Genomic DNA, 7,096 nt, shown 5'->3' with positions numbered 1-7,096 from the left:
CTTGAAGTGTGCCCAGGCCCAGAGCTACTTTGCTGGGCATGACTGTGTTTGACCTCTTGGGTCTGGAAGTCTGGTGGTAGTAGTAGTAGTATGATTTAAAGGCACAAAGTGATTGAAGTGTGCCCAGGCCCAGAGCTACTTTGCTGGGCATGAATGTGTTTGAACTCTTGGGCCTGGAAGTCTGGTAGTAGTAGTATGATTTAAAGGCACAAAGTGATTGAAGTGTGCCCAGGCCCAGAGCTACTTTGCTGGGCATGACTGTGTTTGACCTCTTGGGCCTGGAAGTCTGGTGGTAGTAGTAGTATGATTTAAAGGCACAAAGTGATTGAAGTGTGCCCAGGCCCAGAGCTACTTTGCTGGGCATGAATGTGTTTGAACTCTTGGGCCTGGAAGTCTGGTAGTAGTAGTAGTAGTAGTAGTAGTAGTAGTAGTAGTAGTAGTAGTATGATTTAAAGGTACAAAGTGAATGAAGTGTGCCCAGGCCCAGAGCTACTTTGCTGGGCATGACTGTGTTTGACCTCTTGGCTCTGGAAGTCTATTTCTAGGCTTATATAAAGGGTCAAACTTCTTGAAGTGTGCCCAGGCCCAGAGCTACTTTGCTGGGCATGACTGTGTTTGACCTCTGGGGCCTGGAAGTCTGGTAGTAGTAGTATGATTTAAAGGCACAAAGTGATTGAAGTGTGCCCAGGCCCAGAGCTACTTTGCTGGGCATGACTGTGTTTGACCTCTTGGGCCTGGAAGTCTGGTAGTAGTAGTAGTAGTAGTAGTAGTAGTAGTAGTAGTAGTAGTATGATTTAAAGGTACAAAGTGAATGAAGTGTGCCCAGGCCCAGAGCTACTTTGCTGGCATGACTGTGTTTGACGTCTTGGGCCTGGAAGTCTGGTAGTAGTAGTATGATTTAAAGGTACAAAGTGAATGAAGTGTGCCCAGGCCCAGAGCTACTTTGCTGGGCATGACTGTGTTTGACCTCTTGGCTCTGGAAGTCTATTTCTAGGCTTATATAAAGGGTCAAACTTCTTGAAGTGTGCCCAGGCCCAGAGCTACTTTGCTGGGCATGACTGTGTTTGACCTCTGGGGCCTGGAAGTCTGGTAGTAGTAGTATGATTTAAAGGCACAAAGTGATTGAAGTGTGCCCAGGCCCAGAGCTACTTTGCTGGGCATGAATGTGTTTGAACTCTTGGGCCTGGAAGTCTATTTCTAGGCTTATATAAAGGGTCAAACTTCTTGAAGTGTGCCCAGGCCCAGAGCTACTTTGCTGGGCATGACTGTGTTTGACCTCTTGGGCCTGGAAGTCTGGTAGTAGTAGTAGTAGTAGTAGTAGTAGTAGTAGTAGTAGTAGTAGTATGATTTAAAGGTACAAAGTGAATGAAGTGTGCCCAGGCCCACAGCTACTTTGCTGGGCATGACTGTGTTTGACCTCTTGGGCCTGAAAGTCTATTTCTAGGCTTATATAAAGGGTCAAACTTCTTGAAGTGTGCCCAGGCCCAGAGCTACTTTGCTGGGCATGACTGTGTTTGACCTCTGGGGCCTGGAAGTCTGGTAGTAGTAGTATGATTTAAAGACACAAAGTGATTGAAGTGTGCCCAGGCCCAGAGCTACTTTGCTGGGCATGAATGTGTTTGAACTCTTGGGCCTGGAAGTCTGGTAGTAGTAGTATGATTTAAAGGTACAAAGTGAATGAAGTGTGCCCAGGCCCAGAGCTACTTTGCTGTGCATGACTGTGTTTGACCTCTTGGCTCTGGAAGTCTATTTCTAGGCTTATATAAAGGGTCAAACTTCTTGAAGTGTGCCCAGGCCCAGAGCTACTTTGCTGGGCATGACTGTGTTTGACCTCTGGGGCCTGGAAGTCTGGTAGTAGTAGTATGATTTAAAGGCACAAAGTGATTGAAGTGTGCCCAGGCCCAGAGCTACTTTGCTGGGCATGATTCTGTGACCTCTTGGGTCTGGAAATGTGGTACTTTGAAGGATTAAAAGAGTGAAACGGTCTGAAGTGTGCGCAGGTGTAAAGCAACCTTGCTAGGCATGAAGGTGTGACCTCCAGGGCCTGGAAGTCTGGTGGTAGTAGTAGTATGATTTAAAGGCACAAAGTGATTGAAGTGTGCCCAGGCCCAGAGCTACTTTGCTGGGCATGACTGTGTTTGACCTCTTGGGCCTGGAAGTCTGGTGGTAGTAGTAGTATGATTTAAAGGCACAAAGTGATTGAAGTGTGCCCAGGCCCAGAGCTACTTTGCTGGGCATGACTGTGTTTGACCTCTTGGCTCTGGAAGTCTATTTCTAGGCTTATATAAAGGGTCAAACTTCTTGAAGTGTGCCCAGGCCCAGAGCTACTTTGCTGGGCATGACTGTGTTTGACCTCTGGGGCCTGGAAGTCTGGTAGTAGTAGTATGATTTAAAGGCACAAAGTGATTGAAGTGTGCCCAGGCCCAGAGCTACTTTGCTGGGCATGAATGTGTTTGAACTCTTGGGCCTGGAAGTCTATTTCTAGGCTTATATAAAGGGTCAAACTTCTTGAAGTGTGCCCAGGCCCAGAGCTACTTTGCTGGGCATGACTGTGTTTGACCTCTTGGGCCTGGAAGTCTGGTAGTAGTAGTAGTAGTAGTAGTAGTAGTAGTAGTAGTAGTAGTAGTAGTATGATTTAAAGGTACAAAGTGAATGAAGTGTGCCCAGGCCCACAGCTACTTTGCTGGGCATGACTGTGTTTGACCTCTTGGGCCTGAAAGTCTATTTCTAGGCTTATATAAAGGGTCAAACTTCTTGAAGTGTGCCCAGGCCCAGAGCTACTTTGCTGGGCATGACTGTGTTTGACCTCTGGGGCCTGGAAGTCTGGTAGTAGTAGTATGATTTAAAGACACAAAGTGATTGAAGTGTGCCCAGGCCCAGAGCTACTTTGCTGGGCATGAATGTGTTTGAACTCTTGGGCCTGGAAGTCTGGTAGTAGTAGTATGATTTAAAGGTACAAAGTGAATGAAGTGTGCCCAGGCCCAGAGCTACTTTGCTGTGCATGACTGTGTTTGACCTCTTGGCTCTGGAAGTCTATTTCTAGGCTTATATAAAGGGTCAAACTTCTTGAAGTGTGCCCAGGCCCAGAGCTACTTTGCTGGGCATGACTGTGTTTGGACCTCTGGGGCCTGGAAGTCTGGTAGTAGTAGTATGATTTAAAGGCACAAAGTGATTGAAGTGTGCCCAGGCCCAGAGCTACTTTGCTGGGCATGATTCTGTGACCTCTTGGGTCTGGAAATGTGGTACTTTGAAGGATTAAAAGAGTGGAAACGGTCTGAAGTGTGCGCAGGTGTAAAGCAACCTTGCTAGGCATGAAGGTGTGACCTCCAGGGCCTGGAAGTCTGGTGGTAGTAGTAGTATGATTTAAAGGCACAAAGTGATTGAAGTGTGCCCAGGCCCAGAGCTACTTTGCTGGGCATGACTGTGTTTGACCTCTTGGGCCTGGAAGTCTGGTGGTAGTAGTAGTATGATTTAAAGGCACAAAGTGATTGAAGTGTGCCCAGGCCCAGAGCTACTTTGCTGGGCATGACTGTGTTTGACCTCTTGGCTCTGGAAGTCTATTTCTAGGCTTATATAAAGGGTCAAACTTCTTGAAGTGTGCCCAGGCCCAGAGCTACTTTGCTGGGCATGACTGTGTTTGACCTCTGGGGCCTGGAAGTCTGGTAGTAGTAGTATGATTTAAAGGCACAAAGTGATTGAAGTGTGCCCAGGCCCAGAGCTACTTTGCTGGGCATGAATGTGTTTGAACTCTTGGGCCTGGAAGTCTATTTCTAGGCTTATATAAAGGGTCAAACTTCTTGAAGTGTGCCCAGGCCCAGAGCTACTTTGCTGGGCATGACTGTGTTTGACCTCTTGGGCCTGGAAGTCTGGTAGTAGTAGTAGTAGTAGTAGTAGTAGTAGTAGTAGTAGTAGTATGATTTAAAGGTACAAAGTGAATGAAGTGTGCCCAGGCCCACAGCTACTTTGCTGGGCATGACTGTGTTTGACCTCTTGGGCCTGAAAGTCTATTTCTAGGCTTATATAAAGGGTCAAACTTCTTGAAGTGTGCCCAGGCCCAGAGCTACTTTGCTGGGCATGACTGTGTTTGACCTCTGGGGCCTGGAAGTCTGGTAGTAGTAGTATGATTTAAAGACACAAAGTGATTGAAGTGTGCCCAGGCCCAGAGCTACTTTGCTGGGCATGAATGTGTTTGAACTCTTGGGCCTGGAAGTCTGGTAGTAGTAGTATGATTTAAAGGTACAAAGTGAATGAAGTGTGCCCAGGCCCAGAGCTACTTTGCTGTGCATGACTGTGGTTTGACCTCTTGGCTCTGGAAGTCTATTTCTAGGCTTATATAAAGAGTCAAACTTCTTGAAGTGTGCCCAGGCCCAGAGCTACTTTGCTGGGCATGACTGTGTTTGACCTCTGGGGCCTGGAAGTCTGGTAGTAGTAGTATGATTTAAAGGCACAAAGTGATTGAAGTGTGCCCAGGCCCAGAGCTACTTTGCTGGGCATGATTCTGTGACCTCTTGGGTCTGGAAATGTGGGTACTTTGAAGGATTAAAAGAGTGAAACGGTCTGAAGTGTGCGCAGGTGTAAAGCAACCTTGCTAGGCATGAAGGTGTGACCTCCAGGGCCTGGAAGTCTGGTGGTAGTAGTAGTATGATTTAAAGGCACAAAGTGATTTGAAGTGTGCCCAGGCCCAGAGCTACTTTGCTGGGCATGACTGTGTTTGACCTCTTGGGCCTGGAAGTCTGGTGGTAGTAGTAGTATGATTTAAAGGCACAAAGTGATTGAAGTGTGCCCAGGCCCAGAGCTACTTTGCTGGGCATGAATGTGTTTGAACTCTTGGGCCTGGAAGTCTATTTCTAGGCTTATATAAAGGGTCAAACATCTTGAAGTGTGCCCAGGCCCAGAGCTACTTTGCTGTGCATGACTGTGGTTGACCTCTTGGCCCTGGAAGTCTGGTGGTAGTAGTAGTATGATTTAAAGGCACAAAGTGAATGAAGTGTGCCCAGGCCCAGAGCTACTTTGCTGGGCATGAATGTGTTTGAACTCTTGGGCCTGGAAGTCTGGTAGTAGTAGTAGTAGTAGTAGTAGTAGTAGTAGTAGTATGATTTAAAGGCACAAAGTGCTTGAAGTGTGCCCAGGCCCAGAGCTACTTTGCTGTGCATGACTGTGTTTGACCTCTTGGCTCTGGAAGTCTATTTCTAGGCTTATATAAAGGGTCAAACTTCTTGAAGTGTGCCCAGGCCCAGAGCTACTTTGCTGTGTATGACTGTGTGACCTCTTGGCCCTGGAATTCTGGTGGTAGTAGTAGTATGATTTAAAGGCACAAAGTGAATGAAGTGTGCCCAGGCCCAGAGCTACTTTGCTGGGCATGACTGTGTTTTGACCTCTTGGGCCTGGAAGTCTGGTAGTAGTAGTATGATTTAAAGGCACAAAGTGATTGAAGTGTGCCCAGGCCCAGAGCTACTTTGCTGGGCATGAATGTGTTTGAACTCTTGGGCCTGGAAGTCTATTTCTAGGCTTATATAAAGGGACAAACTTCTTGAAGTGTGCCCAGGCCCAGAGCTACTTTGCTGTGTATGACTGTGTGACCTCTTGGCCCTGGAATTCTGGTGGTAGTAGTAGTAGTAGTAGTATGATTTAAAGGTACAAAGTGAATGAAGTGTGCCCAGGCCCAGAGCCAGGCCTGGGCAGCAGGGGGCGCTCCTGGCCATGCCCAGCGAGTTTCGTGCGAATCGGACCTGGTCCGGAAGAGATACGAAGGGAAAACTCATTACTCGTCGGGGTGGCACATCCAGGCTCTCGACCCTCCCAAAGCGTCCGACCAGGGTGCACCCTGCCGGGCATGGTTAGCCGCCAGCCCCCTTCCTGGAGGTCTGGTTGGCACGGGGTTTTGATTTATCGGTTTCATATCTCTGGGCTCCTTGGGAGCAGAAAGTCGGTTGAGGGCCCTTTGGAAAGAGCCGGGGCTGCCGTTTAACGCTGTCCAAGCGGCAGGCGAAGCGCACCCACCGTTTTTACGCTATGATTTTTTAAAACCGCCGGGGCGGCAAACACAGGGCCGGTCGGGTTTGAAGACGAATATCTCTTCGGCCCTTGGGAGGAGAGAAGCAGCGCGGGTCACCTTTGAACGCGCTCGCTGCCAGGAACGTCTGGCGTAAAAGTTTCGTGGGAATCGGACGTTCCTAGGCTGAGAAGCGAGCGCCCGCCCTCGGGCGGTCGGGGGCCCCTTTCTCATTCCCCGTCTGGGCTAAAAATACGAGGTCGGACCCGATGGACTCGGGAGACTGGAGAGTACCAGGGAGACCCTGGAAGCAGGCGACCCGACCCACGCTTCGCTGTCTCCTCGGCCCTCGGGAGTAGAAGCGCGGGGACGGTGGCGTGGGCAGCAGGGGGCGCTCCTGGCCATGCCCAGCGAGTTTCGTGCGAATCGGACCTGGTCCGGAAGAGATACGAAGGGAAAACTCATTACTCGTCGGGGTGGCACATCCAGGCTCTCGACCCTCCCAAAGCGTCCGACCAGGGTGCACCCTGCCGGGCATGGTTAGCCGCCAGCCCCCTTCCTGGAGGTCTGGTTGGCACGGGGTTTTGATTTTTCGGTTTCATATCTCTGGGCTCCTTGGGAGCAGAAAGTCGGTTGAGGGCCCTTTGGAAAGAGCCGGGGCTGCCGTTTAACGCTGTCCAAGCGGCAGGCGAAGCGCACCCACCGTTTTTACGCTATGATTTTTTAAAACCGCCGGGGCGGCAAACACAGGGCCGGTCGGGTTTGAAGACGAATATCTCTTCGGCCCTTGGGAGGAGAGAAGCAGCGCGGGTCACCTTTGAACGCGCTCGCTGCCAGGAACGTCTGGCGTAAAAGTTTCGTGGGAATCGGACGTTCCTAGGCTGAGAAGCGAGCGCCCGCCCTCGGGCGGTCGGGGGCCCCTTTCTCATTCCCCGTCTGGGCTAAAAATACGAGGTCGGACCCGATGGACTCGGGAGACTGGAGAGTACCAGGGAGACCCTGGAAGCAGGCGACCCGACCCACGCTTCGCTGTCTCCTCGGCCCTCGGGAGTAGAAGCGCGGGGACGGTGGCGTGGGCAGCAGGGGGCGCTCCTGGCCATGCCC

The sequence above is a fragment of the Electrophorus electricus genome, unplaced genomic scaffold (genome assembly GCF_041902795.1).
Source record: "Electrophorus electricus isolate QZ-2024a unplaced genomic scaffold, ASM4190279v1 Scaffold142, whole genome shotgun sequence".
Lineage (NCBI taxonomy): Eukaryota > Metazoa > Chordata > Actinopteri > Gymnotiformes > Gymnotidae > Electrophorus > Electrophorus electricus.
This window is presented reverse-complemented; position numbering follows the sequence as displayed.